Source organism: Carettochelys insculpta, chromosome 22 (assembly GCF_033958435.1).
Source record: "Carettochelys insculpta isolate YL-2023 chromosome 22, ASM3395843v1, whole genome shotgun sequence".
NCBI lineage: Eukaryota > Metazoa > Chordata > Testudines > Carettochelyidae > Carettochelys > Carettochelys insculpta.
This window is the reverse complement of record NC_134158.1, coordinates 22,011,613-22,035,046: the sequence shown is the minus strand read 5'-3', so window position 1 is coordinate 22,035,046 and position 23,434 is coordinate 22,011,613. Positions and strand designations below refer to the sequence as shown.

Here is a 23,434-nt window from a genome sequence, read left to right as displayed (position 1 = left end):
TCTCCTGTGCTGTCTCACATATGGAAGGAACACCTTGGATGATAAAATAGCTGTCTCCGTATCAAAATTCAGGCTCTCTTCTCAGACAATCACTATGGTTGCAAATGCATGGAAGTGGTTCTCGCAGCATGAAAATTAAGGCCACTGGAGATTTCTGGCATATTATATAACATTAACCCATGCATGCCAAACATACATACAAGTTTTCAAAATCATAGTTTATACTTTTTATGTCAGCCCTTCTACAAATCTAAATAATGTCTGTTTTTAGTCAGCACTAACTTGTGATGCTACATTGCTAATAAAGGCAAGATCTACTGGGAAACACACTAGCTATTAGACCTCCACTGTCCCATAGTACGCAGATTACTCATTTGGAAACTTTTGGTCCATTTCTGTATTTCCACAAGCTACTACACATTACAGCTGTGCCATGAATGAGATTATAGGTTTCCAGGAGGCACTGTTCATGCACTGTTTCACTATGCCAAAGTGTGTGGACAAGGGGATAAATGCAACTGAAAAAGGGCATACAGTTCAGGCTCTGAAAAGTGCCAGTCACACACATGCCAAAATTAACATTTTAACAGCACACAGTGTAATTCTCTAGTGCAGATGAGGCATTACCCATTGGTAATTGGTTATGATGTCTCTTTTAAACAAAGTATTATGAATGGGAGAATATGCACATATGGTCTGACTAGTACACAGAAAAATATTAACTGCACAGTGAAATACCAGTGAAAATTTCACAACAAAACAATATAGTTTATAACTGGCACTGAGCTTGGCACATATGAAATAATTCAAGATTTTCATTACTGCTCAATAGGCTGTAACTAAATTCAAATTCACTATAAGCAGATTCTACAGTATTTATGCAACATATGTGTACATATATTCTGCAGATTCTCCATTCCTGAGGGGACTTCTTTATCTGGTGTCAACTATTTGCGAAGTTGAGCAAACCCAAGCCGAAAGCAGTCTAGTTAAAAGGGTTGAGTCTCCTGGCTATGGATGCATATTAACATTAACTGGCATTATGATACATGAAAACACATCTACAGAAGGCAGCAGTGACTAACCGTAAAGAATTATAAGCAGAAGCAACAATTTTATTTAGGGAAAATTAAGGAGGAAGACAGCTGTTTGACATGTCTGTAGAGGTACACCATACAGGAAAACACACAAAATAAAGGAAAAAGCCAGAGTTGGGAAAATGCTAACTGCGGCACCTTCAGCCTAACAGCTCCAAATCTATCACCACCTACGTAATTTTTTCATTGGACCTAAAGAACTATTCATTACTTAGGATATGACTATACTTGCACTAAACTGACATTGACAAAACTGATGTTCATGGTTGCGTGTCTCTCTCTCACACACACACACCCACACCCCCCCGCCAAAGTTCTGCCATGGCAAGAGAAAGAGAACAATTCTTTGTCGGCAGGAGTTCTCTGCTGCAGAAAAGCAAAACCTCCTTGCTGCAGGAGGAGGTATTTTGCCAACAGTGTTCATGTATGCTGACTTTTAGCCAGAGAGATGTGTTTACACTGATATATCAGTGTTACAGAGTGTATTTTAAAGTAAACTGTAAGGAGTGAAATCTAATAAGCATGCTGGATTATCTATAATTTCCCTCAGTCTTAAAAGGGCTACTCTTTTTTTTAATACAGGTAAATTCCCTTGCCAAAAGGTTTCATCCTACCATCCATTAACCTACTCTCCAAGAATAAATTAAAATGAGGTTATCACAGTTTAAAAATATTGATGTTTATCACAACATAAAAAGGCATACTTATATACAAGTATATAAAAGATATGTAACAAGAAGTTCAAACAAGTTATGTAACTACTAGACATTATTATAAACCTTGTTCTTCCTTCGTCCTATTTTCCTCAAATAATTTATCACTTCCACTTGTGGCATAATGTCTTTAACCAGGACTTGATCCTTTAAACACATAAATACATTTGTATCTTTACTCACTGAGAAGTCACAGTGAATTAATTACCATAACCACCTCTGGAGTTATATTTAAATGTTTCCAGGATCAAGGCCTTCATTCCCAAAGAGAGAACACCCACACCCATACAAAATCCTAATGATCCTGCTGAACCTCTATGGCTACGGCCACACAGCCAAGTTACTTCGAGATAACAGCTGTTATTTTTAAATAACTTTGCTGTCATCTACACTATGCACAAGCTATTTTGAAATAAGTTCAAAATCAGCAAACATCCTTGCAGCAGGAATTTCAAAATAGGGCTGCTCTGTAGACAAACCTGTATTAGCATAAAGTTCTTTTCACCCACATCATGCAACAGGACTAGTGGGTTAAATAGTGAATTCTTTAGGACAGGGAGCTGGGTTTATTTTATTTGTCTTGAAAACACCTTGAGTGCACTTCAGATGATCTTCCTGCTCTTTTTGCACACAATGGAGACCTTGGATGACTTCCCTTGATGTTTTTAAAAAATCATTAAATGAAAACTCTGAATCAAAACTAAGCAGGCTGTTAAAAGTAGAGAAGTTAATGTGAACCTTCAAGTAACTTGGTTTGTCTGTATTGCCAAATATCCAGAACGTGTATTACACAGATGGAGAGTATGAACTTTGAGGGGTGTATCAAGACTACTTTCTCTAGGCACTGAATTATTTCTCTCATACGTTGTAAACAGTATCTTTCTTTGCTTTTACCTTCTATATTCAGGGTGAAGCTGCAACACGGAAGAGCAGTAAAGGGTACATAAACAAATGTATTATTTTATATTTCACACATTAAGGCTCTGAAATAGAGAGCAGTGTTTGTTTAAAAAAAAAAAGATGTGATGGCAATGCTGTTTCAAACAAAACAGACACAATATCTCACATAGTGTTTTCAATTAACTTTGATTTTTTCCAAACCATTCTTAGCTGTAGTATGAGAAATCATTTACTCTTTGAACAGAAAAAGAACTATGAACTTTCAGCTCCTACTTGGCACAGTATAGTGAATTTGCACCAAATGGCAAAGTAGCAAATAGTACCTGGCAACAGACAGGAATTTTGGCACTGCTAAAGAACATTCATACAAATGCCACATGTACCTAAACTACAGCCATGAAAATAGGATCCCTGAACAATCCATTCCATTTGTTATTTTCGAAATCACAACTCTTTAAGAAGGGGGGGGGGGGGAACCAAAGCTGCTGCATTTGCTCAGTTTTAAAAGTTGAATTAGTCCTTACAGTTATAACTGAATGCTCTGCTTAGAAAGACCATAAAACAAAAAGACTGAATGTAGAGACTGTAGGATTTTGACACTAAATGATGTAATCTGTAAAAATTCACAAGGAGCTTCATTACAGCAAAATACTTGACTGCTCAAAGCACTTAACAAGGAAACAGCCACATATCTATTATTCTGAAGCACAACAATAAATGAGGCTAAATAACCAATGAAATAAAGCTACCCATATCATTTTAACTTCTTGTTTTAGAAAGATCAAGGATGTTTAGTGCAATTATTTAACAGAAAACACTACAAGCAAAATTGAAAATATTTTAACCAGTATTAAAAGGAATAAAACTCTAAACACTGCAGTAGATGATGGAGCACAATAATGTGATCTTATTTTTAAAATGCTGTTTAAAAAACCTAACCTGAGCACAACAGAACTAGTGCATCTCAGCATCAAGCTGTTGCCAAACACCCTTCCTCGTGTACTTGGCAGTAAACAGTTTTGGTAAGTAACACCTGTACTCACAGAAATATCACTGCAGAGCAATACAGGCAACGCAAGTTTGACTAGAACCCTTTGAGTCAATCACAAACAAAAAAAATTAATCAATACAACACACTCAGTCCCAGTCAGTCTGAACTGGTTTGGAAAAGATCAGTTCTAATTTGGATTAAAATAAGTTTATATATAATTAACTAAAATTCAATTACTTTTCAGTGACACATGCGTGTTGTTTATCTTCATCATATTTTAAGTATACAGATATTTGTACAAACTCTAGCTGAATACTACCAGGTTTGACAATAAGGAGACTATGCAAAACTACAGAAAAAAATGAGACTATGTTGTGTGCTATACTAGCATGTTTTAACATCCATCAAAATAGGGCCAGTGCACTCTCCAAAATATTTTTGCCACCTAAAATTTAAAACAAGCCATAATTTCCACAGAAATGGAAAATGTGAAGAGCATGAATATAATCCAATTCCAGATTTATTTACCAAATGTATTTTTAAATGTATGCATCCAAACGTCTGGCCCATAAAAACTAGTGAAACACCCTTTTGCAACAAAGGTTAATAATTTTAAATTTAGTTTTCTTTACTAAACATCATAACCATGCTGCATTATATTGTTTTTAAATAAATCTGTGCTAGGCAGATACACACCAGTTTGCAAAAGTATGCCAAAAACACTAGTATGAAATTTCATAAAGGGAGGAGCAAGTGAAGGATAACCCTTAACTGGCAGGTCTTCTTTCCACAGTGGAGCTCCAGGCTTGATTTTACCATACCATGTAAAATCTCAATGTACTGTTTGTAATACCTTGCTGAGCAGCAACCATAAAGATGTTTCTTTGACAATGCAAATCTGTTTTGCTTCACCTCGCCATTAAAACATTTATTTTAAAATCGATCTTAAGACCTATCTGTGGGCATCCTTCTTGATTTTTACTTGGGAAGAGAGGGGGGTGGGGTAATAGAGACAGACGATGGCTCTACAACCTCAACAGAGAAATCAAAATCAAGTCATAACCATCCAACACTGCAAACTAACAGCTCCTTTTTTTTCCTCCCAAAGCCCCCACCCCTTACATAGGGAGGGGGAGACGGGTGATTTCAGAAGGTTGTGGGGACTGAGAAAGGGGCACGCAGCACCCCTCTTTCCTCTACCCTGTATGTGCAGGAAACGATAGAACGTTATGTATCATTTTATAAAGCTACATTGTATTCTGCAGACGTGACCTGCAGACGCAGTAACAGGAGGCTGTTTGTGGGGGAACTGGATTGGGGGAGCAATGGAAAGGGAACAGGGATGCTACCCTAGGAGGGGTGCAAGGCTCCCTTTCCCTCCCTCCTCCCCAGTTTTTTTCGCCCTGTCACAGCCCTAAGTTGCAGGTAGAGAGAGTTAAGAGATTTAAAGAGAAATTGCTACATTGTAACAAACTCACCGTGATGTTTGAGCAGCAGTCAGCGCGGGGTCTCCGAGACATCCCCGCACGGGCTCCGGAGGCAGGACCCCGGCAGGCACAGACACATAGAGGTTCAGCTCACTGCCTGATTATATTTCAACGGAGCTTCCTAAAATGCAAACTATGTTAGACAGGGAGGGAGAATAACGACTGGAATTTTACTTCATTAAACAAAAAAAAAAAACAAAACACTTCACTCACCTCTTGTTAAAAAAAGAAAACCAGGTATAACCTGCCCCCACCCCTTTCAAACGATTTACATTTGTGATGCCCCACCCCCCTCTTTCAAAATAGCCACACACACACACACAAGTGAGAGCGGCGGAGAAACACCATAGGGCTGTCAAGCTGGAATGAGTAAGACTTAAAGAGGCAGACGTGCCAAATGTCGTTCATTTTTCAAATGGAATTTTAAGGCAGGTTTTAGTGCATCTCCCTCACAGGAGGAAATATTTTGCAGCATCTGGGCACGTATGGGTGTTTATTTCAAGAGCACTTAAAACCTAATCTTTACATTTTTAAAAAAAAAAAGATCACTGCTCCAAATTGTTGCAGTTTGAGGCAGTTTAACTACAGATTAGAATGTATGTATTTACGTAAGAATGTTTTCAATGGTGCCTATATTAAAAGGTCTTGCTACCCCAATGAAGGCCTCAGACTCACACACTTCTAAATCCTTCATCAAAACTGTCTTTGAAATAAGGCCAAAGTGAAAGTTTCTTTCTGAAGCCTTATCTAGAGATTTAAAAAGAAAAACAAAACAAATCCATTGCAAACACCAATGTTAGCAACCCAAGGAACCCTTACATAGACAGCCTGCTGGTTACCTACAAAATTTAAACAGTGGGGAACAGACTTGCACCCAGGAGAGTCAAACTACATGGGCCCCAGGCCTGGACACAACTCATTGCAGGATTGGGGCGCAATGTCGTCCAACTTTGCTGGAAGCAAGTCTATTCAACCCAGTTCTGAAAATTATGTCAGCAGCTTTCAAGATCATTACACTGGAGCTCCCAACCCATTTCAGTATCTTCCTTAAAGCAGTCAAGGCCTAAAGCTTTCCATCCACCCTGACTGAAGAGTAACCAACAGTTCTCAAATGTGGGTCTCAAACTAACAAAATTTAGCAAGGTTACCTTCTCTCTAAGTTACAGGAACACTCATTCCTTGGGTGGGAGTATGTGGAAAGATGGATAACTTGATCCTTAGATATTTTTCGCTGACTTCAGTAGTATCAGGTTTTGTGTTCATGGGGTTTCAGTTTTATAATTGTTATTGTCTTGTCCTTTATTGTTTAATTAGCTCTTAGGCCCCTCGTGAAATTAATCCACATTGAGCTCGCTACAGAAAAAGGGTTTAAGGCCCTGATCTTGGCAAACCTTACACACATTAACTTCATGCATCTGAACAGTCCCATTGAAGTCAATAGGATTAGACACACGCTTAAACTTTAACATTTTATATAAATGTTTCAGGAGCAAGACCTAAGAATCATACAAATAAGCTTACTAATGTTTGAATAGTGCTTTATAAAAATAAGTTACACATTATTTGAGTCGTAGTTTGCAGAGTTGGTAAGGTACCCTAAAAATCAATATTATTGAGTTTAAAATGTTGTTGCTGTTATTTATTAATTACTAATGTTTTCAGCTTACTATAGTAGTACTATTGGATGCAGCTCACTCAATTTAAGAGGAAAATATTACTTCCATGAAACCTGGAGTCGTTAGTTTTTATAGAAATTTCTGTTATAAGTCTCTGGATTATAATTACAGCTTTCTGTGGAAGCACGAAAGCAACTTGGATAAACAAACCAATAAAATATATTTAAATCGTTTAATGGATGCACAATATACATGAACAAATGCAAAGTAGTTATGCTATTACTAATCTTAAAAACAAGGAACATATTAAAACAAAACTGTTTAAAACAGACAACACAAACATACCACTGATCAGTGAAAGCAAAGACAAATCTCATGTAAGTAAATATAAATTTAGTTTATCTACACCTGTAAATAATAGTCACTGATCACCACTTTCCTCCCCTAACATATTTTTCTGGACTTAAATAATTATTCATCTAACTTTTTATATGACAAATTTCACCAACTAATTGCCATCATACTAAATCTGGACTTTGACAAGATCTGGAAAGAAATCCTGGTCCTACCGAATTCAGTAGAAGTTTCAGTAGGACCAGGATTTTACCCACCCTATGTACTTCTTACCAATTATTAGTTATATTTGTACTGTGCTTTCCTGGTATATCATATCAACACTATTCATTTAATTTCCAAACATTAATTTCCTTATCTTAGATGTTTAAAATTAAGCATGCGCGTACGAATTTGTGGGATTATGGTCTTTTACTTTGCAGGTGGGTATAAAGGGATGCAATTCTTGATAACCACAGAGAAAGGTTTCCTTGGAGGCACGTAGCACTAGCTACTGTGATTCTTAAGACTGCCCAGCAGGTACCTCTGATTTCAAATAAGTTTATAGATAAGGAACAGAAAACAACAACTCCTCCCAGCTATTTACCGGTGGCATAGTAGTCTTGTTTAAAAATGACAATTTTTCATGTAAATGTACTTCATACTCAAAATGACTGAAAATATGAATTTTAGTATTGTGAGAAATTGAGTAAATTAACCACAGTCTCTTAGTTTTCACATTTTGTCCCAGGACCAGTTATGTACAGCAGGCTAACTGGAAAACCAGATACTAAAGATAATCCTTGCCCATTCCTTTCTAGTAATGAATGATATCACTGACAAAAGGCTAAACTGAGGGATATTGCTGAGGGGAGTCAATCAATATTGCTAGGAATTACAAGCATAATTACACCAGGAAAAGTAAGGATTTCTTTAAACCTAAACTATCTTTAATATATTAACACCAAGTGAACATACTGACTTTGATATAAAACCAAGTTATATTTACAAAAACAAAAAACAAAAAAACAGTGCTCAATTACTTACAGTTTTAGGGCCAAATTCTGCAAAGCCTTCACACTAAGAGTAAGCACTGTGCTAAGTAGTTAATATTTGTAGGATCAGATCCTTCATTAGTGCGAAGACAAAAAATAAAATGTCTTTCATTTCATCATACTACATACTCACTATATTTATTTTTGTTATTGCCCATAAAAGCCAAAGTAGCCAGCAAAATCTTATGACTGTTTTGGATGTTAGACATAGCTACATACTTTGAGAGAACATATATTTAAGCAATCTACATACTTAAAATTTATATACTGAATTCTAGTAGTAGTACTACTGTACACTGAGCACAATCACAAACTGGCTCTGTGCTCAGGCAGCACAAAGTACAGCTCAAGCTAGGGTCCTCAGCATACCAATTAAAAACTGGTTCTACCAGAGAAAGAAAGACCTCTCCTGATTGGTCAAAAGTGGAGCAACTCAGAAAGGAATGGGAAGGGCTATATGCATCATCCGGCATCCTGATTAGACAGGTTAAATGTGATTGACCAGCGTGAATAATTAATGATCAAGAGGCAGGGCTTACTGCTTTGTTTACACCCTTTGATTGGCTGAATTTGAATTAGATATACATTGTGTTTACACCTGGGTGGGACTATGCAAGGGTTTGTTTTGGGGCATTACACTATAAAAGTGTAATGACAGTTTAACAGCTGGAGGAGAGAGAACAGGATTTGCAGTGTAGTCATAGCCTGCAGCCTCATCACTATTTCCTGGCTGTAAATGGCCTTATGATCATCCTGCCAAACTGCTGAAAACTAACTTAATCAGGAATGTAACTTTTAATGAAGTGCACAGGTCCCTGCTGTGGCTTCTACTGTCAAATACATATAGGAATTTTACAGTTAAAATAGTTTGAATAACATGTTTGTGAGAGGAAATGACAGTAATAGATGTTGTTCCCCCTTCATACATACATTTTATCTGCATAATCAGAACTGCTATAATTTCTAAGTAATGTAACAAATCCTTATTCATATTTGAAAATATTTTCGCCTTGAGCTTTTCCATCCCAACCTGAAAAGTTTAATAGTTACAATGAAGCCTATCTTGTACAGAAATCCTGACAAGAGCCCACAGTAATTTTAGTTGGGCTTAAGCATAGAGTAAAATGTCTCAAGTCAACGTCATTCTTGATATTACCATCAGTCAAGATCTTCAGGCACAGGACACGTTTACAAATGGAAAAAAAGATGAGACTGATTTTTGAAAGAAATATAGATTTTAAATTGCATTACATTCCCCTAATTTTGTAATACTGTCTCATTTTCTTTTCAACAAAGTTAAGAAAACAACCACAAAAGTCCCCAAACAAATCTCAACACTTACTAGAATGACAGGAGGCTGCCCCACAGCTAAACCCTGCCATTCTGAATAAAAAGTGTCATTCAATTACATGAGCAGAGAATTTGTCCAACAAATCCACTGTTCAAAACTAGAGAAGGGAAAAAATTAAAATATGCTGTAATTCTCCAGCACCTTTCAGTGAAAATAATACCTACTCTTTGTCATCATTAAATCTCAAAGTGCTTTAAAAATGAGAGGAACGTGTAGTGAAGTAATATTCTTTATTGGATTCATTTCTGTTGGTGACAAAGACAAGCTTTCAAGCCACAGAGAGCTAAAGTTGTCAACCATCCAGTTTTCTATTACAACACCCAGCTAAAAGGAATACTGGCAGCTCCCCACTTAGTCTGCACAGTGGATAGCCCCATACATTTCCTGGAAATGGCCTGTATGTCCCTCTGGCTTCTAAGTGGCCAGGAGGACTCTGTGCACTGCCTCTGGTTGTGGCACGTGTTGCCCCAAGCACAAGGTGGTCCACAGATCCTATTGGCCACACACCGCACGCAATAGCAGATGCAGAGGCAGCACCTGCAGATGGGGGCAGCTAGGAGCTGGAGGGATGTACCAATGGTTTCCTGGGAGCCACCTGCAGTAAATGCCACCCAAAGCCTGGTCTTCTTCCAGTGCCCCAGCTGTGAGCCTTCTCCTGCCCCCAAATACTCTCCTGGAGCCCACATCTGCATCCCCACACATCCCAACTCCCTGCACCAGCCCAGAGTCCCCTCCTGCACCCAAACTTCTTATCTCTGGCCTCATTTCATGCCCAGACCCCATCTTGCCACCCCAACACCAACCTCCTGCCCCCTCCCAGGGATCCCTCCCATAACATGAACTCATTTTTGACCCCACACAAGAGCCTCTCAGTGTCCATGCCACCTCACACACCTCAACCACTTGCCTGCACTCTGATCCTTCCTATGCCAACCCAAATACCTCATTTCCAGCCACATCCTTTACCCCCACAATCACCTCTTACCCCTAAACTCCTCATTCCCATTTTCACCCCAGAGCCTGCTCTCCCAACCAGAGCCTTGATCCTCCCTAACCCACTCCAGAACCCACCATACTCTGAACCCTTTGGCCCCAGCCCAGATCCCCCTCCTACACGTCAAACTCCTCATCCCCAGTCCCACCTGGACCTGCACCCCCAGCCAAACCTCTCACTGCTTTCTGCATCCATACCTTCTTTCCCAGTCCAGTGAAAACGAGCAGGTTAGGGTATGGGAGAGCAAGCGTGTGAGGGAGGTAAGACAGATGGAGTGGGGGTGGAGCTTTCGAGAAAGACTGAAGCCTTGGAGAAGAGCTATGTCGGGGTGACCCAAAAGTTTTTGGTTTTCTGCAATCAAAAAGTTGACAACACTACACGGTCCTTTTTCAGATTAGTATAATTATGCCCATTTTTTAGGTATGGAAAACCCATGGTACAAGGAGGTGAAGTCACATTCCCATGTTCACAAAGCAGATCCAAAGCAGAGTTGAAAATAGAACTTTGGTCTCTAGAATTACTTGGGTTCTAATTACTAGGCCATAACATCTCCCATCAAATACAAATCTCAAGCAGCTTTTTAAACCTCAGGTCAGATCCTCAAATAAAGCAAATGCTTACAGCCCTACTGTTATTAACATAGTTGCACCAATTTCATAGCTGAAGATCTGTCATTTTAAACAGTAAATGAAAATGCCACTGTCCCTCTCTAGAGCATGGAAACTAGTTAGTCCTTCTAGGCCCAGCTCATCGTTGCTGTGTACCTTGGGCAATCATTCATTACAATAGGTACAGAAGCAGTTTATATACAATTTCCAATGGGGTAAATGACTATATAGGTGCAATGATGAAACAGAATATTTGTATTTCAGCTTATCATAGTATAAAATGTATTATATATACATATTTCCAAATAGCATTGTTGGTGATGCTAATAAAATAAAAAATCAGCCAGATTTACAAATCTTGCTTTGTCAGAGATACATAATTTATAACAAGGATTCAAGCATTCACTTCAAAGTGAGACTTTTCATACAACATGTGGATGTCCCAGAAAAGCATTGTTGTTTGTGATTTTTGTCAAAAATATCGAAGTTTAAAATGACAATCGACATGTCTGGACACCTCCAATACATTTCAGTTCTATTTTAATAGGGCAATCCTGTACAAGAAGGGATCTCACATGAAGACTAAGAATTTAATTGTAAATTCAATTTAACTAATCATTAATTGTTCCTGCTTTAACCAACAGACTACAGTAACAATAGGTGAGAACTGTGTCACTGCGGGTTTTAAAAACATTGTATGCTAATTACTTTCAGTTCTGTGATCTTTTTTTCCTTTTGTTTTCTCTTCTGAGTTATTTTACTGCAATTCAGGTGACTCCAGATGACTCCTCTCTCTTTATGACCTGGTAAAAAGCATCAAAAACTTCCCCACCCCTCCTTCAACAGCTACCAACACTTGCCCCTTCTGTCCTAAGATCTGTGGGTCCAGAATTGGGCTGATAGCCATCAACAGACTTACAAATAGGAGGGTGACATGAAGACTTCCTACTTGTTATCAAGTGATTGCCAAGAAGAGGAGGAGGAGATTGGTAATAGAGTTTTTTTTAATAGATACAGAGGGAGCAATAATGGCCAGAGAACACTTTCTGGAACATAAGGCTATTCCATCAGAATTAAAATTGCATCAGTTTTCTAGAATAATTGTAAATTCTAGTAAATAGTAAATTAATAGAATAACAGTAAATTCCTTCGCCAGGAAGGAAGTGAATGGTATTACAGAATACTTATTAGTGGTATTTTCACTATGCTAGGCCTGAGGATTTCTAATAATTTTACAAACATTAATTCATTAAGCCTCATAACTTCCTGATGAGTTAGGTCTTAACATTTTAAGGAAGAACTAACTGAGGCAAAGAACAATTAAGTAATTCATCCAAGGCTTTCCAGTAGTATGTGGCAGAGTGTCCAGGAAAACAGGGGCTTCTGACTCATACATAGCCAGTACTCACTTTCTCCTAATAATTTAGTCCCAAAGTTTAAATTTTACTTTTAAAAGTTTCACACAGAAAATCTCTGTTAAAATGTCTTTCTTTTGGATTCAAACATTTTTCTCCAAAGTATACAAATCATATATGACAGCATGTTTCTAAAAACTGAGAACCAACCGCTAGAATGCAACTGATTTAGTTTATTTTGTTCCAATCCAAATGAAGTGTGGAAAGAAAACCAGCATGACTGATGACAAATACATAAGCATTTAAAATCTCTGACGGTTTAATCATCTCTATGGTTATATCAGAAAAAAGGAGTATTTTAAATATAGAAATAGTCCAATTCAGGCCTGATTTGGAATTGCACTAGGAATACATTTGTCCTATTATTTCTAACTTGACAGTAAAAACATTTAAATGTTAATTTTAAAAATTAAATATCCTGTGTCCTTAATATATAAAATTTAACTATTGGGATATTGAGATCTATTTACTTATATCTGTCTTTATGTGTTATATGACAAAGGCAGGGTTCACATGGCTCAATAATTGGGAGTTGTTTTTTTTTGAGTTGCAGATTTATTTCCATGTTTTCTGGTGCAACCAGTAATAAAGCAGGTTAATAAAATCTCTGTCCACATTCCCTTTGTTCAGGTGAACAGGCTTCAAACTCCAAATCAAACCATTAAAAACATTACAAATACACAGGGCATTTCTTAATGTACTTCCAAAGCTCCCTGTTCAGCTTCTATGGTAAGCTGCCATCTGTTCTCTTCTGAAATCTGTCCAGTCGCTTTTTAAGGCTTTGATCTTGATTACCTGAGCTGCAGATAGTAAGCTTGGGGCCTACCAGCCTACCCGTGGATCCCCAAGTTTTGGGGAGTCACTCCCAGCCCAACCTACTTGACAGAATTGTACCACGTCTGAACATGATTGCTAGCAATTGTAGTTAACTGACAGTAATGAAACTGCGCCTGATTCAAAACAACCCTGAACCTTGTATAGTCATTCATATTGGTGCAAAATAGGCATTATATAAAAATGCCACATAATCTTGCCAACCGCATTATGGCAGTCCCAAAACTATTTGAAGTCTAATTTTATTTAAATGCAATAGATGGCAGCAAATTTTACAATTATATAATCAAAAGACTATTATATTATTTCACTGTTCTAATTTTGCCACTTTTATTGACATGGAATGTTTCCATATCCATGGAAATGGTAGGTCCTATTACATTAAATGCAGTAACGATGTGTCTGTTCAAATGCTAAAACCGTTAACATTGTTCTTTATTTGGCAGATCATGATTAGCATTTACATTTGAACTGACATAAAATTAAACATGATACTGTTTTAAGGTAAACAGTGGATGTTCATCTCTCTCTTGGTGATGTTGTCAGAACCTGTTATAAGCTGAAAACCAAAATACAATAGACAAATGTACAGTACAAAGGGATAGTTGTTAAAATATAAAACCAAATCTTCCCTCATTTTGAGTAGTAAAGGAACTTCGAAGCTGCCCAGGCACTTCAAAGTACCAGCAGGTTAGCCGCGGCTACACGCGAGCCGGCACTTCGAAGCTGCCATGGGGGAAAATTAACTTAATCAAGTGCTGCATATGCATCACAGCACTTCATTAATAATCTCCCAACACCCTACTTACTATCCTCCCTTCAAAGTAGGGAGGTAGTGTAAACACAGCCAAGGAGCAGGATAGTCCTGAATCAGGCCCATTTTCATTACTGTCTCAATTAGCCAGAATTGTTGGCAATGATGTTCAGGCACGGTACAATTCTCTTGTCACCTCCTGAAATACAGCACTCAGTAACACTGCAATCATAGAATCACAGAGCTGGAAGGGACCTCAAGAGGTCATTTGAGTCCAGCCCTCTGCTTCAAGCAGGATCAAGCCCAACTAAGTCATCCCAGCCACAACTATATCAAGCCAGGATTTAAAAACCTCTAGGAATAGAGATTTCACCACGTCCCTATTCAATGCATTGCAGTGCTTCACCACCTTCCTGGTGAAGTAGTTTTTCCAAATATCAAATCTACTCTTCTCTTTCTGTAACTTCTGACTGTTGCTCCTTGTTCCACTGTCTGTCACCTTGTTATCCCCACCCTTGCTCTGTCTTATTTATACCTGGCCCTGCAGATTTCCAAGACCAGCATCTGATGAAGTGAGTCTGTGCTCACGAAAGCTCATGCTCAAAACTTTTCTGTTAGTCTATAAGGTGCCACAGGACCCTTCGTTGCTGTCACTGAGAACAGTTTCTCTCCCTCCTCTTTAGAGCACCCCTTCAGGAAGCTGAAGGCTGTTAAATCACCCTCCAGTCTTCTCTTCTGCAAACCAAATAAGCCCAGATCCCTCAGCCACTCCTCATAGGTCATGTGCTCCAGCCCCTTAATGATTTTCATTACCTTCCGCTGAACCTGCTCCAGCACATCCACATCCTTTCTACACTGGGGGACCCAAAACTGAATGCAATACTCCAGATGTGGCCTTACCAGTGCCACATAGAGGGGAATGACAACTTCTCTAGATCTGCTCGAAATGCTCCACCAAATGCACCCCAACATGCCATTGGCCTTATTGGCTACAAGGGCACACTGTTTACTCATAGCCAGCCTTTCATCCACTATAATCTGTAGATCCCTTTTCGCTGTACTGCTGCTTAGCCAGTTAGACCCCATCCTATAACAATGCTTGGGATTCTTCTGTCCCAAGTGCAGGACTCTACACGTCTTCTTGTTGAACTGAATGAGATTTCTTTTGGCCCAATCCTCCAATTTATCCAGGTCACTCTGGATCCTATACCATCCAATATATCTACCTCTCCCCCTAGCTTGGTGTCATCCGCAACCTTGCTGAGGGTGCAATCCAGTCCCTCTTCCAGGTCATGAATAAAGATGTTGAACACCACTGGCCCCCGTATCAAGCCATGGGTCACTCCACTTGAAACCAACTACCATCCATATATTGAGCCACTGACCATTACCGATTGTGCCCAACTGTCAAGCCAGTTTTTTCTATCCATCTTACAGTCCATGTATCCAATCCATACTTACTTAACTTATGGGCAGGACTGTTGTGAGAGACTGTATCAAAAGCTTTGCTGAAGGCAGGGTATATCACTTCCACTGACTTCCCCATGTCCACAGAGCCTGTTACCTCATCACAGAAGCTAATCAGATTGATCAGGCAGGACTTGGCTTTGGTGAATCCATGTTGACCACTCTTGATCACTTTCCTCTCTTCCAAGTGCTCCTGAATGGATTCCTTGAGGATCCCTTCCATTATTTTCCCAGATACTGAAGTAAGGCTGACTGGTCTATAGTTCCCTAGATTGTCCTTCTTTTTTTTTTTTAAATATAAGCACTACATTTGCCTTTTTCCAATATCTGGAATCAGTCCCAATCTCCAATCACCAGTCCTGGAACTTTTCCTTGCAACAAAGCCCACTGCCAGCTTTGTCCACATATCTATTCTGGAGATACTATCACTGGACCTAACCAGGTCAGTCACAGAATCACAGGCACATTCTCATGTTCCTCAACTAACGTCATATATGCCATCATGTGCCAACAATGCCCAGATGCTTTGTATATTGGACAGACTTCAAACTCTCTTAGACAAAGAGTTAAGGGGCACAAAGCAGACATAAAAACACTCCTGATCCACAAACCTGTCAGCCAGCATTTTAATGGAGTGGGACATTCTGTTAATGACTTAACAGTTTGTGTCTTATTGAAGAAGAATTTTCACAACACTCTTGAAAGAGAGGCTGCTGAACTCTCCTTTATATTCAAATTCGACACATTAACGTGATTTGAACCGGGATGGAAATTTTCTGGGTCATTATAAGGGCTCGTATGCATACTTGACTTCATCTAATTTTTGACTCCCTCCCCCGGCTTCTGCCCTTCTACTCTCTGCTTTGCTCACCTTGATAATTTTTTTTCCCCCGATTTGTCCACCTTGATTATTATTTTTGGTTCTCTGTGCCTTAAATATTGAGTCTGTTCTGGTATGGCTATGGTCTGAAGAAGTGGGTCTCTTCCACGAAAGCTCACCTAATAAATTATTTTGTTAGTCTTTGAAGTGCCACTTGACTGCTTTTTTGTTTCAATCTCCAAGAGTCTTCAAAGATAATGGCCAAAGGCTCAGCAATGACATCTACCAATTCCCTCAGTACCCTTCAGTGCATTAAATCCAGACGCATGGATTTGTGTACGTCTAGTTTTTCTAAGTAGCTCTTAACTTGTTCCTTCCCCACTGAGGGCTGCCCTCCACCTTCCCATATTGTATAGCCTAGTACCATAGTGTGAGAACTGTCCTGGTCCATGAAGACTGAGGCAAAAAAACAAACAAACATTGGGTACTTCAGCTTTTCTTACATCATCTGTCACTAGGTTACCTTTCTCATCCAGTAACAGCCCCACACCTTCCCTGATAACCCTCTTATTGTTAACATGCCTGTAGAAACCCTGCTTTTTACTCTTCACATCCCTTGCCAGCTTCAGTTCCAATTGTGCCTTTGCTGTTCTGACCACTGCCCGGCATTTTCCAGATGTTTATCTATACTCCTCCTTAGTCATGTGTCCAAGTTTCCACCTCTTATATGCATCTTTTTTGAGTTTAAGATGACCAAGGATTTCCCTGTTAAGACAAGCTGGTTGCCTACCATGTTTGGGTTTCTTACTATAAGGCAGGATTGCTTGTTCCTGTGCTTTCAGCAAGACTTTAAAATATTGCCAGCTCTCCTGAACTCCTTTCCCTTTCATCTTCGTTTCCCAGGGGATCCTGCCCATCTGTTCTCTCAGGGAGTTGAAGTCTGCTCTCTTGAAATCAAGGGTCTGTATATTACTGCTCACTTTTCTTCCTTTTGTCAGGATCCTGAAATCCATCATCTCATGATCACTGCAGCCCAGGGTGCCACACACTTCTATTTCTCCTACTACTTCCCTGTTTGTGAGCAGCAAGTCGTGCATGGCCCCTGGTTGGCTCCATCAGCACTTGTACCATGAAGTTATACCCAAAATTCTCCATAAACTTCCTGGATTGCCTGTGTGCTGCTGTATTAGTCTCCTGACAAACATGTGGATAATTAAAGTCACCCATGAAAACCAAGACCTGTGATTTGGAAGCTTCTCTTAGCTGTCAGAAGAAATTCTCATCCACTTCATCTCCCTGATCTGGCAGTCTATAGCAGACACCAACTACAACATCACCTCTATTGTTTTCACCTCTAAGGTTAACTCAAAGACACAACTGGCTTTCCTCCCTCCTTACACTGGAGCTCTGAGCAATCAAAGTGCCCCCTTACTTAAACTGCAACTCCTCCTCCTTTTCTCCCCTGCCTGTCTTTCCTAAACAGTTTATACCTTTCCATGACCGTGCTCCAGTTACGAGACTCATCCCACCAAGTCTCTTGTTATTCCAACCCCTTCGTACCTGTGCCAGGTACTTCATACCTGTGTCTTAGACTGTGCCAGGGCCTCTAGTTCCTCCTGTTTGTTTCCCAGGCTTTTTGCATGTGTGTACAAGCGCCTTAGACAAGTGACTGATTGGCCCACTTTCTCCTCTTCACCAAGGAATCCTACTTTGTTGTACCCTACTCCTTCCCCACTTACCTCAGGGCTTGTGTCACTGTCCCCAGATGAACCTAGTTTAAAGCCCTCCTCACTAGGTTTGCAAGCCTGCCCACAAAGATGCTCTCTCCTCTCTTCTTTAGGTGGATCCCACCTCAATGGTACACTAGAACCCCTGCAGACAAAATCACTTGTCTACGCTAGTGATTTGTCACCTTTCCAGTCACCAGCATTGCTGCATAAGAAGAAAGCCAACAGAGCAAAGCCTCCACAAACCATTAGTAGGATCAGTGTACTTACCTTACCCCAATTTTAAGCAAGGGTAAGTGCTTCACATCTTTTGTTCTGAACAAGAAGTAGTCTTGTGGCACCTTATAGACTAACAGATATTTTGGAGCATAAGCTTTTGTGGGCAAAGACCCACTTCATCAGATGCTCCAAAATATCTGTTGGTCTATAAGGTGCCACAGGACTTCTTGTTGTTCCTGAAGCTACAGATTAACATAGCTACCTCTCTAATATCTTTTTCTTCTTGTTTGTGATGTGCTGTTGTCTTAGGAAGATGTTCAAGTCACAATTAAATTTAGTCTCTATTGGGTTGGATGGAGTGGGAAAACAGTCACAGCATTCTCACCTACTTTTATTTTACTTCTCTCTCACATTGTCTCCACACCACACCATTACACTTTCCATCTCCCTTCTCCTCAGAAACCTCTTCCCTCTTTGCACTACCCCCTACATCCCTTTCATGATTCTACTCCTGCCACTAACCAATCCTTCTTTATACTTTTCCCATGGTCTCATTACATATCAATCCCTTCCCCACTAGTCCTTCCAATACTCCTCCCTCACACATCCCATTCCCTAAACACTTCCTCTCACTCTTCCACCTACACCTTCCATTACTTGCTCCCTAAGCTCCCCTTCACAACTCCTCCACCCTATATTCATCACACACACCCCTAACCTCTTCTTATTCCTCCCCTTTGCATCTCCTCCTCACACCCTCAAGCCTCTCCTCCCACACATATTTCCTCTGCATGCCCCCTTCTATCCTTCCATATATCTCCAGTCTTCCTATTCTCATTATTCCTCCCTTCATTTCTCCTCATCTTCTAGAAGTCTGTCACCCTCACCCCACTTCTCACTCTCCCCTTTCCCCACCTCCCTTCCTGACTTCTCTATTGCATAACAGCTCCTGTCCCCACATGCACCTCCCATAACCTCTCCCACATAACCCCCTTCTACCTCTACCCCTTCCCATCTACACTTCCTTCTGCCCTCCCCACTTCTTCCCCTTCCCTGCCCCATCACAGCTCCCATCCCCACCCTGTTCCACATGGGTATCCCCACCCCTTCCTACATAAATCCCCTCCCCAGCTACACTTGTCTCCCCTCCTGAAGTCTGTCCCTTCCCTGCCTCAGCACAGCTCTAGTCCCCACTGTCTCACACACCCCTGCCCTAACCCCCCTCCCCTCAAGCTCTTCCCATCCCCCTTGTACATTTACCTATTCCCTCACTCCCCTCTCGATATTCTCCTATCCCCAACCCTTATACCCCCTCCCTGTCCCCGCACCACACCGTAACCCCTCATTTCTCCCGCTCACAAAATGGCGCCAACCCGACGGCCCTTTTTCCCGCCCAGCTTGACGCAGCCTCACGTGACATGCCCTCGCGGAACGTTTCCCCCTCCCCCAGCCCTGTACGCGGCGCGGGCTGCGCGAGACGGGGCGGGGTGGTGCTGCGCCGCGTGCCGGCCGCCGGGCGGGAAGGGAGCGAGGCGACGGGTAAAGTAGCTGGCTCCTGGCGGGCGGTGCCCATTGACCTCTCAGGCGGTGGCCCCGATCCGGGGGCACGGCTGGACGCCGGGCAGCGACCCCCGGAGCAGGGACCCCGTCGTGGGCAGAGACCCCCTATCACAGGCAGGGACCCCTCCGGGGCATTGACCGCCCCCCCCGGGGCAGAGACCTCCCATCACAGGCAGGGGCCCCTCCAGGGCATTGACCCCCCCCCCCCGGGGCAGAGACCCCCCCAGGGCATTGACCCCCCCGGTGTAGAGAGCTCCCATCACAGGCAGAGACCCCCTGGGGTATTGATCCCCCCCCCGGGGTAGAGAGCTCCCATCACAGGCAGGGACCCCCTGGGGTATTGATACCCCCCCCGGGGTAGAGAGCTCCCATCACAAGCAGGGACCCCCGGGGCATTGACCCCCTGGGGCAGAGGCCTCCCATCACGGGCAGGGACCCCCAGAGCATTGACACCCTGGGGCAGAGACCTCCCATCACAGGCGGGGAGGGACCCCCTCCCCAGGGCATTGACCCCCTCTGCAGAGATCTCTCATCACAGGCAGGATCCCCCCCACCCCCCAGGTCAGAGACCTCCCATCACAGACAGGGACCCCCTGGGACAGAGACCTCCCATCACAAGCAGGGACCCCCCCCAGGGCATAGATCCCCTTGGGCAGAGATCCCCACTACAGACAGGGGACGTCCCCCTTGTCACAGGTGGAAACCCTGCATCACATACAGCAAACACTAGGGCAGGGGACCCCCCGTCATGTACAGCAACCTCCAGGGCAGGTGCCATCCCGGAGCAGGCATTTCCCGTCATGGACAGCAACACCTGCCCACCCCCCATGGGTAGGGTCCCCCCAATACCCGCCTCCAGGTGTAGGGTCCTTTCTACCGGTCCACCCCATTATGTTTCCCATACCCATCCCTGCAAACTGGACAGGGACACATAGGACTCCCCACCACCCTCATCACAGACAAGAACCCACTCCCCATGCCTGCCAGGTACAAGAACTCCCACTTGCCATCCTTATGCTTGACAGGACCCCCCACTTCCCTGCCTAACCTTCCAGGGTCAAACAGGGTTCTCTGTAAGCCGAGCGCTGGGGTGGCTACACAGGAAAGGATCAGATGGCACCTAGCTGATCAGTAGAGTACCCACAGATGGCACGTGTGTGGTGCACATTGCAAAATTTATTTTGCAAAAGGATGGAAAAAATTAGAGGGAACAGTGCTTCTCACCCATTCCATCTATGGGCAGGGATACCTCTCCATCATGGTTTGGTGCCCATCCCCCACGCGTCAGGAGCACATCCCCATCAGAGTTAGGGGCCACCACCCCCACACTTTCCAATTGGAGCAGCAACCTTATCCCACCAGGGGAAGCAAACTGCAGTCCTACCACACCAGAGCCAGTAGCAGCTCCAATGGGGAAGTATTAGTCTTCCCTGAGGCAGGTGAAGCTCCCCCACCCCATCTCTGCCTAAGCAGGACCCTCTCCTCCCTACTACTGCGATTTTCTGCATCCTCACAGGGCAGGAGCGGTGCCCTATGCCACGTGGGCCCAGAGACAGTAAGCAACCCCCATCCCTGACAGCAGCTGGATCACCCCCCCATCAGTGCCAGAGCTCTACCCTCAATTGGTATAGGCCCAGGGGTTGGTATAGAGAAAAATGGCTTCAATTTTTTTGATTCTTTTGAAATTGAAATCAGATTTCTTTATTTAAATTTAATGCATTTTCTTTTACAAATAAACCTATTAGAACTTAAAATTTAAATTTTAAACCTATATTACGGCATACATTTACTATATTAAAATAATTTAAATAAAATTCAAACAGTATGTGTTTGCTATTTAAAGTCAAACCACCAAACTGGTGAAAGTTGCTGACTAAGCACTTTGAAACAGAATTTGCTGGCAAGCTAAATCTGCTTGTGACAGCAGTAGCCTTTTCAAGTGCAGAGAGAATATTTTCTTCAGATGAGTTTATTTAACTGGTTCAGTTCAATGACTAGTTAATACTTAGCTTCCCTCACCTCAGTTCAGACTAGGACAACTGCAACCACCCCTCTTATTCTTCATATGAGAATGAAGAGGTCATGCCCTGGATCTTCCCTCTTGACAGCAAAAGCATAGCGATCTCAGCTTCTCTGTCATGTTTCCCTGTCCCTAATACCCTGCTCCCCCATTATCATGTTGCTTGACTGCCTGGGTACAACCCACTAACATCTCCCCTAGTTATAATGTGCTCTTCCTCCTTACTCTAACACAATTCAGACCTCTACACAAGAAAAATTCTAAAGGTCTGCAATTATAATGTATTTATTAGTCTTCAGATCTCAAAGACAACATGTTATAAATTATTTAATGGCTCTCCACACATTAAAAATGATATTCTGGATTTTAAGGTACTTAATTTCCTTACCATCTGATTTTTTTAAAAGGATGAATTAAAAAATACTGTGAGTAACTGAAATTCTCTCAATTCTTTTGACCCAGCGGATCACAGTCCTAAAAATTCAACCTATGGATCCAGAGCTGCTTTCTACCTATAACGATGTGAAGACCTAAGTCAGTCAGCTTCGGGTTTTGATTGTTGGTTAATGCAAGCAGAGGGCTTTAATTTAACAACATAGATTCGAGTGTCTGCAGATTATGTGGGTTATGTGTGTTTATTGTTAATTTAAAAAAATGATATGATTGAGCCCAAGTTCATATGTGTAGCTTTATCAATATGAATTAATTCATGTCTGGGCCTGTTATCTGTGAATTAGGTACAGTGCTTTTTACTCCTGGCAAATGTAGACCTGAATCTTATATATGTGCTTAACTTTGAGCATGTGAGCAGCCTCACTAAAGTCAAAAGGATTAACATGCATAAAATTAAGCATAATATTTCAGGACTGGGTATTAAATGCTATGGTTAGGAGCATTCTACAAATAGGAGTAGAAGTTTATTTACCTCCAGTTTTGCAAATTTGGCTGCCTCTGGTTGAACAAAATTAAGAATTGTCTTTATTTTTTTCTTAACTCTTTGTCCCTGTTCTTGCCATCCTTGCTTAAGCAGAAACTCCCAGTGATTTAAATGTGAGTTTTGCTTGGGCAGCAGACCCATTATGGAAGTCTTGGATGTAATTTTAGTAGCTTTATGAAATTATTACAAAAAATTAGAATTACTTGTCCAGTCTTTGTCTTAAAACAAAGAAAGAAAGTCTTTAGAGGGAGGGCGAGAGAATAGAAATTTAATACATTTGACTTTAGAAGGAAAATAGTACTTAAAAATTGAGAGTGGGGGAGTATGTAAATATTTTTCTTGTTATTCAAGGTATAAGGGTGGGGAACAAAAGAAGGATTCTCTGTGTATACCAGGGTAAGCAATGTTTTTATGGTAGGCACCCCTTTTTGTCCCTGCAATTACAAGGGGCTCTTTCTCAACCTGTCTAATGTAATCCAAGCTGATGGAAATGTTGGTTATGTTCATATGGGAAAAAAAAACCTGAAAAAAAAGCA

At 41.4% G+C, this 23,434-nt stretch overlaps 1 protein-coding gene across 2 annotated transcripts in view; it reads right to left on the bottom strand.

The window, feature by feature from the left end:
• BICRA (BRD4 interacting chromatin remodeling complex associated protein) overlaps positions 1 to 8,359 on the bottom strand; it is a 157,967-nt gene extending 149,608 nt beyond the window's left edge. For both annotated transcript variants that reach the window (XM_075016531.1, XM_075016534.1), the window contains exons 1-2: positions 8,185 to 8,359; positions 5,180 to 5,309 (exon numbers count right to left, since the gene is read on the bottom strand). The gene's annotated coding sequence lies outside the window, so the exon portion shown is untranslated. The remainder of the gene's footprint in view (positions 1 to 5,179; positions 5,310 to 8,184) is intronic.
• Between the last annotated feature and the right edge of the window lie 15,075 nt (positions 8,360 to 23,434).